The sequence below is a fragment of the Pan paniscus genome, chromosome Y (genome assembly GCF_029289425.2).
Source record: "Pan paniscus chromosome Y, NHGRI_mPanPan1-v2.0_pri, whole genome shotgun sequence".
NCBI classification, from domain to species: domain Eukaryota; kingdom Metazoa; phylum Chordata; class Mammalia; order Primates; family Hominidae; genus Pan; species Pan paniscus.
Window position 1 is genome coordinate 11,952,868 of NC_073273.2, and position 11,218 is coordinate 11,964,085.

The 11,218-nt window shown below is 37.3% G+C and overlaps 1 pseudogene; it reads left to right on the top strand.

Annotated features, from left to right (window-relative positions):
- The first annotated feature begins 3,815 nt into the window (after positions 1-3,815).
- Positions 3,816-5,480, top strand: LOC100967976 (heat shock transcription factor, Y-linked-like; annotated as a pseudogene).
- Positions 5,481-11,218: the final 5,738 nt, after the last annotated feature.

Genomic DNA, 11,218 nt, shown 5'->3' on the forward strand with positions numbered 1-11,218 from the left:
ATTGCTTAGTTTTCTCCAGCAATGGAGAGATCAATAATAATAAATCTGACACCAATTCAAAATATGAAACTTTAGGGTACTCAAGTACTAAAAGGTTTTTTTTTTTAATATAAACATTAAAACTCACAGGTAACAGAGACTTGAACATTAGAAATTAGAGATTCTTGATGTAACAACAGGTCATGGTGATGATAATTCAAGGCTGCTGAAACAAGTGAATGAAATCTTGAAGGGATCTTAATGATGAGAACTAATTCTTGCTTGTTGGAGTGATGAGACTCCAACTAAAAATAACAACAACAACAACAAAATAATTTGTTACTTGCAAATAGGCCCTAGAAGCAATATGAAAGGAAACATTCTTCAAATGAACAGATGAGAAAAATTGCATCTGACCTAATTAATTCAATGTCACAAAAAGAGAGACAATGTGTTATTTAAAGGGGTGAGACAGAAAAAAACACTGTAAATAAAGAGAGAAGAGTACAATGAAGTACCCATTTCCACCTACGAGGAACGGGCATGTAAGAAAATATGGGAATCACGTGCAGATGATATAATTACTTATCTAGAGGCACTATAAAAATGTTTTTTCCCCAAATAATGTCCATTAGGGATAAAATTTTAAGAAAGAAAGAATGTTACTTTTAAAGACAATTGTTAAATACCTAGTAAATAGAGTAAGTGAGTAAGAAAAGCAGAAAGAAAATAAGTTGCAGCTACCAGATACCCACAAAAAGAAAGAAAAGGGAAAAAGAAGGAATGGAGCAAGAGAGCACAAATGGAAAGAAAAAGGGTGGGAAGGAGGAGGGAGAGTAGAGAAAGAAATTACAGAAGTAGGCGAGGGGTATAAAGGAAAGCATGGAAAGACAACTGCAGAGACATCAGAGTTTCTGGGCCTCGGGATAGGCGAAAAATACATCCAACATTATAAGAAATATATCCCACTCTCTCCCCAGCAATCCATACATCGAATACGATATTAATGCAGACTGTACCTTCCTGGCTGCCCCAACCACTTCCTTCTCCTTTGGACTCACAGAAGGACCTCTAGAATTTATTTCTGGAAAACACTTATGAAAATATGCACATATGAAAAGGGCCACAGGGTTTGGATGTGGGTCTTCCAGAGTCTAAAATTCAAGGTAGAAAGTGAAAGTAAAGTCACTGAACCAAGAAATTTAGGCGTGTTTCTGATTAAGTGAATTTGTTTCTCCTACTCACATAGCCAGTGCCTCACTGCATCTGAATAACAAAGAATATGGTAGATTTCTGCCCCTTTGAGATTTCACTTAAATACGAAGCACTTTCTCCTTCTGATGTTTAAAAACATGCTGAAATTTGTAATATATTAGTAACAACCACTGTCCCACCCAAATGCTAATCAGCTGCTTCTCTTCTCTGAAAATCAGAATCAAGAGAGGGAGTTTCTAGGCTCAAGACTCCGGAAAAGCCACCCCTGGTATCAAGAGATTTATGTTAAGATTCCCAGCTGAGACAGGCAGAGGTCAAGGTAGGCTGAAGTAGCTGATTTGAGATGGTTGAGGGCTGCTCTTGCCTATCTTTTCTATTTGCTACCCTCACAGTTTGGAAACTTGTTCAAAAAGTAAATGCATTTGTTCACCTCTTTTACAGCACCATTTCTGGTCTTGTTTTCAATACTATGTCCTTGGCTTTTCAGGTAAAATTGCTTATTTTCTTGCCTTTTTATGACTAAAGTAGCCTTGCAGTTTGGAGTCAGGTGACGGTACTAGCTGAGCCATATTCCCCTCAAAACACCAAGGCATTCTTCCTCCCTACAGAGTCACACATCTTAGCTCCCCAAAACGTTCAGCCACAATTTGACTTAGATTGTCCTACATTTAGGGTGATATTTTTCTGATTCACCCATTAACTCCTTCTTTTCTTCACACCCATGTCTCATCTTTTGCTGCTGTCAGTAGCCATTCCTACCCTCCCATCACAAAAGAAGTCTGTACTCCCTTCAGACAGAGCAACAGGAAAATTCCCCAGAAAGCAAACAATTAAACAAATTTTAATTTTGCATTTTTTAAATGAAAATACTGTCAAAATTGATGAACCACATCTGGTAGGAGCACCTGTTTTATTTTCACAAACAGTTTTCTGATCTGGACATTTTTGTTAGTTACTGCTAATATGGAAAATTTTGAACTAAACAAGCAAAATACACCCCCAAAACCTAAACTATATTAAACCAAGACAAGCTTCTAACAATGATACCTCTTTCCAGTATGAGAGAACTGCCTCCTACAGTATAAGAAATATCAAAATTATCATTTCTTTATTCCACACATATTGAACACTTACCAAAGCCAAGGCATTAGAATTTTAATATACCACCTCTCAACTGTGAACATATAAAAATTCTTACTGTAAATGGGGCATTATTTTTCAAAGAGAAGAAATATTTTATTCAATACTGAGATTACCTCACAAATTTGACTCCTGTTTTACAATGATAACTTTACATTGCAGGACACAAAGATTATTCCTTAAGAAATATTTTTTAATAGATATTTGGCTCTTGGAACCAAATAATAAAATTTTCTGCTTAGACACACATACAAATTTACTTTACTTAAAACACTTTCTTGTTATTATTACATTTTTAAATCTCCCACTCTTTGGGATCTTCTTATAAGTAGGTCACTTGCTTTTAAAATCTTACATAATTAACATGTCAGATATTTACAGACATAGCAAGTGAAAGTATTATTTATTCTACTGATATGAATAAAAAATGTTTTGAATAGATACTTACATGAATAACTTTTTATTCTGAAATCTAATCAGTTTTTTTATATTTGATTTTATTTTGATTTTTTAAGGTACATTTCACATAATATAAAATTATGTTATTCAAAATTATATTATTAAAACATTTCTATCATCAAACAAGAAACCCCATATCTACTTAACAGTTCTTTCTATTCCCCAGCCCCTGACAGCCATTAACCTACCTTTTATCTCTATGGCCATGTCTTTTTAACATATATGTTTTACACTGCATCAGTTTTCAATCCAACATGCCAAGCTGAGTGAGTTTTTAAAATCATTTATTTTTATTGTTTGCACTGTCCAATTACCAGGCCCTATGCTCCTCGCACCAATCTAGTAAGACTGTGTGTGTCAGGAAGAAAATTATGTTTATTTCAAGGATTGAGGATATTATTTATTTTCTTATTTATTTATTTATTTATTATTTTTTGAGATGGAATTTCACTCTGTTGCCTAGGCTGGAGTGCAGTGGAGTGATCTTAGCTCACTGCAACCTCCACCTCCCTGGGTTCAAGCCATTCTTCTGCCTCAGCCTCCTGAGTACCTGGGACTACAGGCACATGGACCACACCTGGCTAATTTTTGTATTTTTAGTAGACACAGGGTGTCACCATGTTCATCAGGCTGGTCTCGAACTCATGACCTTGTGATCCACCTGTCCTGGCCTCCCAAAGTGCTGGGATTGCAGGCGTGAACCACCATGCCCGTCCCTCCTTATTAATTTATCAGATTCTGCAGGCATGAAACTTTTGCAGAATAAACTGTGTAAGTAATCATTCTGCATTTTATTTTTACCAGATACATTTCTGAGACTGGGAAGTAAACATTCTTGGCCAAATTTTTATGTTTGTTGCTAGGTGACCAAAGTCCTCTTGTGATGCCATTGCTACTCAGGTTGGAAACCACTGTGGTGATCTAGATTACCTTACCTGAGTAGACTACTGAAGCAGCATTTGAAGCTGCAGTCTTGAAACATACGCAGGCTGAAAAAGTAGCTAAAGAATTACTTATTTGAGATGGCACATGTTTCTGCAGAAACTCAAGATGTTTCTCCTAAAGATGAATCAAATGGCTTGGAAGCCTCCACTTGGTCTCCATTGTGTGAACACATAATGCCTGGGGATTCAGAATTAAAGTAAATGACTGAATAAATGATTTTCAGGTCTTGCCACAAGGATCCTTGATAAAAAGCCCACATTACACATTGTGTCTCTGAACTAGATACAGATAATGATTTTCCTTCTCTGACCTTTCCCTGTAAACTTTGGAAAATAGTTGAAAGTGCCAAATTCAAGTCTAAATCATGGGATAAGAATGAAACTTGCATAGTGATTAATGAAGAACTCTTCAATAAAGAAAATTTGGAAATAAAGGCTCCTTACAGAATATTTGAAACTGACAGTATGAAAAGCTTAACTCGACAGCTCAACCTTTATGGATTTAGTAAAATTCAACAGAATTTTCACAGATCTGCTTTTCTAGCCAAATTTCTGGCAGAAGAAAAATTTCTGTTTTAAGCAAGGTATTCAAAATATTTCAGTTACCACTTTGAGTATATATGTAATTTCATTTTGTACATCAGTAACTATGTTAATACATGCAGTAAGATCAGATTTTTAAAATTATATCAAATATTGAGGTAAAAATTACTTAATTTTTTTGAAATTATTGAGTGCAGGTTGAGCATTAAACTTTCAGGTTTTAGGAAATATTGCTAGCAACTTTGAGTATCACCAGTGAACTCCAAGTAAAGATACCAAAGCCACTTAGTGAAATGTTACTATTAAATGTATAACATGTTTTCACTTGAGGACTTCAAAACTTGAGTGTTTTTTTTTTTCTCAACAAGCATGTTCTTAAAAATAGTAAACAATGTTCATTCATTATTTGATGATATTAACTTTGTGTTGATAAAACAGAAATCTGAGATTGTATGTGTTATGTTTGTTATTGTTACTTGTCTCTTGGTTTAAAATGGCACTGAATTACCTTCTCCTTGGTTTTAGTTAAAGTTGTATTATCATCCAAAATTCAAGCATGGCTGTCCCCAACTTTTAATAAGAACAAAAAGAAGAATTAGGATTAAAAACACTTCTCTTGTATCTACTTCACTGAATATTTCAAGAAGCACTTTAGAGCAGAGGCTAACACAGATAAACATAATTCTGTCTTAGCTGCTGAAACTAGTGAAGAAAGTTCATTTTCCATATCTACAAATTTAAATATGACTCTAACAAGGAAATCTTCTGTCAGCCAGGGAATTGATGGTTCACCTGACCCATTTAGAAGTGGTTTCCCTCCTCTTCCATTTCAACCTCAGTTGGACAATCAGAACAAATTACAACAAATCAACATGCTATTTTAAATCAATTGACGAATATTCATATGCACTCTCATAGCACCGACATGTAAGCAAATGGCCACATTGTGAATTTTGTTAAAACCACAGCTTCTCAATAATACATCATATCTCCCTTCTTTGGGGCTGATAGTGAAACCTTCAACTTTTTCCAACCAGATCTCCTGAAGTATTAGCCAATGAGGCTCCTCGTTATAACCTGCTACCAGCAGGCAATCTGTGGTTGTGAATGAGTGCGATAGCTGATACATCAGTTGCCTTTCGTTACAGGCCAGCTCTTCAACCATCTTTACTGGAAAAATATCACCCTAGTTACAACTGATCTTCCACCAAAAGAGTACCAGATTATGCACGACAACAGAGACTGAAATTTATGTTGACAAGAACATTAAAAATTCCTGCAATTCTCTTACTGAACAATAAAATTACATGTTGACTTTTATGGTTGCTTTTCCTTTATTTCTAAAACTATGGTTAAGAGTAAAATGGGGCTTTGTTTTAGTGGCAGGCTATTGTACTGCATTTAAAAAAATATATGGGCTTTTTGATCATTTGATGGGAAATTTGGCATGGCCTTTTCTAAGTTAGTTTATTTTGTTATCTAAAGAGGAAGAAATAATAGTGTTTTAGTCCATTTGCTGCTGCAACAACACAATACTGCTGACTGGATAATTTGTAAGATGACTTATTTTGCTCATTATTCTGAAGGCTGGGAAGTCCAAGGGGCTGCATCTGGTAAGATCTTCTTTCTGTGTTGCAACGTGGCAGGAGGGCATCCTATGGTAAAGGACATGTGATAAACAGAAAATCAGGGCCAAACTCATCCTTTGTTCCAAAGCCTACTCACACAATAACTAACCTGTTCTCCAAATAATGCTATCAATCCAGCCATGAGGGTGCACACTCATGATTATATGGTTTCTAAGTCCACAGTCAATATTGACTAATTCATATACATATGTTTATATATTCAAAACCATGGCAGCAGGCAAGGGAAAAAGAAGCAATTGGAGTTAGAAAAGAGTAATAACTGACTTCTAAAGTAGTCTGGCATAAATCAAATGAGGGCCTAAATTAGGATGGCACAAAAAGAATAGATGTGCACACACACACACACACACACACACACACACAGAGAAAATCTAGAGAAAGGTTAAGACACACTATATACTTCAGTATTTTCTCGCTTTTTCTCAGTTATTTTAAACTTGGATTTTAGTTGGCAAAGATTTTCTTCATTACAATTCATACCTAGTGAGCTCAGTAACCATGATCACAATTATTTGTGTCATCACTTATGTAATAAACTTCACATGATATTTTGCTAATGGATTGTATTACTGTAGGAACATTGTAGAATTTTATAGCTGGCATTATCAATGACCTTTTTGATCTTCCATCAAAGCCTTCCAACAGGTTTGTGCCTTTAATTACATCCTGTAAGAATCCACCTTTCATGTTTTCTAATTCACAGTTTCCTTCTTTTCCTTTGAGACAGAGTCTTGCTGTGTTGCCCAGGTTGGAGTGCAGTGGCATAATCTCAGCTCACTGCATCCTCAACCTCTGAGTTCAAGCAATTCTGTGCCTTAACCTCCTGAGTAGGTAGGATTAGATGTGCATCCACACTGTGCAAATTTTTGTATTTTTAGTAGAGATGAGGTTTCACCATGTTAGTCAGGCTGGTCTTGAACTCCTCGCCTCAGGTGATCCACCCACCTCAGCCTCCCAAAGTGCTGGGATTGCAGGCTTGAGCCATGACACCTGGCCTCTAACTGCACATTTTCATCACATTGGTTTCATGCTCCATCCAAAGTCTGATTTAAATTCTTTTGTTGGCATTTAATACTTTCTAGATTCTGAGCCTACATCCTCAGCATAAGTGAACAAATCCCTTCAAGACCTGATATTTGTCTGCCTTGCAGCTTCATGTGTTTCTGTTTCATCACTGTCCATTTGAAGCAACATTCAGGCAACTCCACTTTCAGGCATGCCTTTTATCATCTGGTAATTTTGCCCCCATTTCTATCCTGGAGATAAAAACTCTCTCCCTCTTTGCCTGCTTAAGACTCCTATAGCACAGACATCACTTCCTCCAGGAGGGGCTTCTTATCTATCAGATTAGTTTTCTTGTCTGTCTTGGAAACTCAGTACTGATGGTACACAGTACCTGATGTATGTATGTATGCATATTAGTCAATGATGACTGTGGACTTAAAACATAAAATCTATTTTTATTGTCAAAAACAAACGTTCCTGGTTTTGCGGCATTACGCTTTACTCTTCGTTCTTCAGCAGAACTTTTCTTTAAAGGGTAGGTCACAGTAGTGTTCACTAGAGAGGCAATAATTTTGACTTAAATAAAACTAGTGTCACTGGTTATCACTTCAACTATCATGCTTTCTTTTTAGGTCTAGTTCTGATTTTCCCTGCTTATTCTAAAATTTCTTTTTCATCTTCTGCTTTGACTCGCAGGTCTTTGCCTGAAATAACTAGGTGTGTGCTTACTACTCCTTCCTTTATTTGCAGCAGAGATTCCCAGCTGTTGTGCTGAAATGGATTACACTGAGGATCCCAGCTGCACAGCTTTTCAGAAGCAGCATTCACGGTGGATTTGGTGTACTATACAACTTCTGGTGTCAGAAGCTAAGGCCTGACAAGATTTATCACCCAGTTTTCTGGGAAAGCTGGGGTTGGAATGGGGTTGGAATTGGGTATGAATTTGGACAGCCAGATTCCTCAGGCTAGAAACCTACTGCTGCCATCCTACCATATACATATATTTTCAAGTTATGCCTAAGTAGAAAAAGTTCAGAATCAATTATGTACATGGGGAATATTGATTCCTTATCCTGGCATACCATGACACAAGACAATGGTCATTTCACCTGTGTCCACAGGGTATTAGGATATATACCGCATTTTAGTTCTCAAACTGTATTTTCAGAGGGAACTGTGATATACATGGTTAAATGCTGAACGTGAAGAATGTTAAAAAGAAAACAAAATGTGACAAACATGGTGGCTCACGACTGTAATCCCAGCACTTTGGGAGGCCAAGGCAGGTAGATCACCTGAGGTCAGGAGTTTGAGACCAGCCAGGTCAACATGGTGAAACCCCATCTCTTCTAAAAATACAAAAATAAGCCAAGCATAATGGTGGGCACCTTTAATTCAAGCTAGTCGGGATACTGAAGCCAGAGAATGGCTTGAACCCAGGAGGCAGAGGTTGCAGTAAGCCAAGACAAAAATTTCCCCTAAAAGCCCAATTTTTAGAACCAAAGGCTAGGAAAGGAACATTTTACTAATACAAAGATAGTTTTTATAATAACTATCCTACTTTAGCCAAACTACACAGCACAAAACAAAGGAAAATAAAAAACCTAGCCAGGACAACAAAATCCAACTTGGAACATCCATTGTACCAGGCAGTAATGAAGCATCCCAATCCCCTGCTGGAGTGGAATTAGAGAAGACAGAGTAAAGAGCTAGAGGAGTTTTCAACCCTGCCATGTAGTAACAAGACACCCTTCCCCTCCTAGACAGAGAGTTACAAGTAAGGCCTAGGGTGAAGCTAGAATCTAGATATTTATTTGTCAGTAATGAGGAGCCCTGCCTTGTGTGTCAAAGAGAAAAAGGGAAATTGGAATTGTGCCCCTACTTGACAAGCATACCCTTTCCTCTGTTAGGCTAGTTTCAGACAAAGCCAGCTACAAATGAAAAACAGAATGTCATAACAAGATCCAGAGTCTCCCAGTAGTCTCCCAAATGTTTAACTTGAAAATAAAAATCTCTCATCTTGGCAAGAAACAGGAAGCCCTGCACATCAATGAAACAACATGATAAACATCAACACAGAAATTTCAGTGCTATTGTTTACGGGATCACTGAGATGTTGATTTTTCCAGCCGGAAACCTCTGTGGCCTTGGCACCTTTGCCTAAGTTCTTGTCCTGCATGCAGGAAGAATGAGGTACACAGACAAGCAAAGGGTGAAGAAGAAGAAGAGTTCTATTTAGTGTTAAAAGAGCTCAGAGGAGTGGGTAGCTACTCTATATAGGCAGCTCCTCCCATGGAGCATTCAGTTCGCAGCAGAAAAGAGGCCCTGGAGCAGTTGTCTTCTCTCTGCAGGCAAGTTCTTTAAATGTCTCTGCAGGTCTCTGAAGCTCTCTGCTGCAGCTGCTGCTCTCAGCAGAGAAGGTACTGCTCTCTGCAGCTGGTCTTCCCATTGTCCCCAGCTATCAGCAGGAAAAGTACTCTTTTCTGTAGCAGATTGGCTTTTTAGTCTCTTTGTAAGTTCTTTCACAAAGCAGAAGTTTTTAATTTAGTTTTGATCCAGTTTATCAGTTTTCCTATTATGTCTTATACCTTTGGGATAAAAGGTAATAACTCTTTGCTACACCTAAGAGGCTTGAATTTTGTTTATGATTTTTTCTAAAATGTTTCATAAAAAGGGTTACAATTTTATATTACATTCAAGTTCATAAGCATTTTCAGTTAATTTCTGCAGTGTGAGGTTTGTGTTAAGGCTTTTTTTCTTTAACCTATCGATGTTCACTTGCCCTAGCACCATTTGTTGAAAGGCTATTTTTTCCTCCACTGATTTGTGTTTGCCAGCTTTGTGATGTATCAGTTGGTAATAGCCATACCAGTGTGGCTCTATTTCTGGGCCTTCTCTTTGGCTCCATTTTTATATGAATCTATCCCTATGTCAATACCACACTGTCATAATTACTTTAGCTGTGCATCAGTCCTTGAAATGCTGATGGATTCCTCCCACTCTATACTTCTTTTTCAAAATTTTCTTAGCTATCCAAGGATGTAAGTTTGCTTTGTCTGCAAAAATTCTTGCTGAGATTTTGATAGGAATTGCATCAAATATATAGACCAAGCTAGGGAAACCTAACACAACATATTCAGTCTTCCCATCCATGAATATAGTGTATCTCCCTTTATTTCTGCTTTGATTTCTTTCACCAGTGTTTTATATGTTTCAGCATACAGATCCCATATCTGTTTTGTTTTGTTTTAATGTATAACAAAGCATTTCATGCTCTTTGGAGCAGTTGTAAATGGTACTGTTGCTAAATTGGGTTACTGCTGACCTGTGGCGTGGGGAAATAGCAGATTGCTGACTAGTTTAGGTTCACATCAACTGTTCAGTGCCTAGGAGGTTGGGTGGTGGTAGATGCTTAACTCCCCACTGGAACCTGGTAACAGGATAATGTAGGATACTGGGGAGGGGAGGTTAGAAGCACAGTGCAATGAACCCTACTTAGAACTGGCTCTTTAAAAACTGTTGTGGTTGCGTTGACCTGGATGCTCAGCTTGCTACTGGACTCTGCTGACACTGGTTAGGGAATTGGAATGCTGTCCTCTGTTCATTCCAGGTGGGTAGTAAAAGATTAGTTGCCTACTCTGCCTTTAGAGGGAATCAGAGCATCACTGATCTGGGAGAAACTTGTCTGTCTACATGGCTCTATAGAAACCACTGTAGTAGTTTTTTTCTGTGGTGTTTGTCTGGAATAGCTTGGTTGTCTGGAATAGCTTGTTTGTCTGGAATAGCTTGGTTATTCCTGTAGAAGGGTTTTGAGTGGTTGTGTATGGTTAGATCATCCTTTCCTGGTCCTTTGGCTGGGAGAGAACAGGATTTCCTTGAAGTCTGTGCCTAATGGAGATTCTGTATTGGAAGCTTCTATAGTCCATCACCTGGGATACATTGAAGGCAATAAGAAAATCCAGTAAATTTACCATAGTATCAGTCTTCAATTCCTAAAAACCCTGGACAAGCTGTCTTCTTTGTATCTTTCAGAGTCTGTCTTTGTTTCTTGTTGTTATGTCTGTGGTGTTTTAGCTGTAATGAGGAAACACTTGGATATTGCATTGTAACTGGAAGTCCTAGGAAGGCTTTTAAAGTACCATGCAAACCAAATCCCATAAAGCAAAATGTGGGAAGATATGATTACAGAGAATGAAATGATATGATATATCTACAGTGAAGTGATTTTATAAAATAAAGTCTTCACTAAAATTAAATAATCTCAAAGAAGTCTTTATAATATAT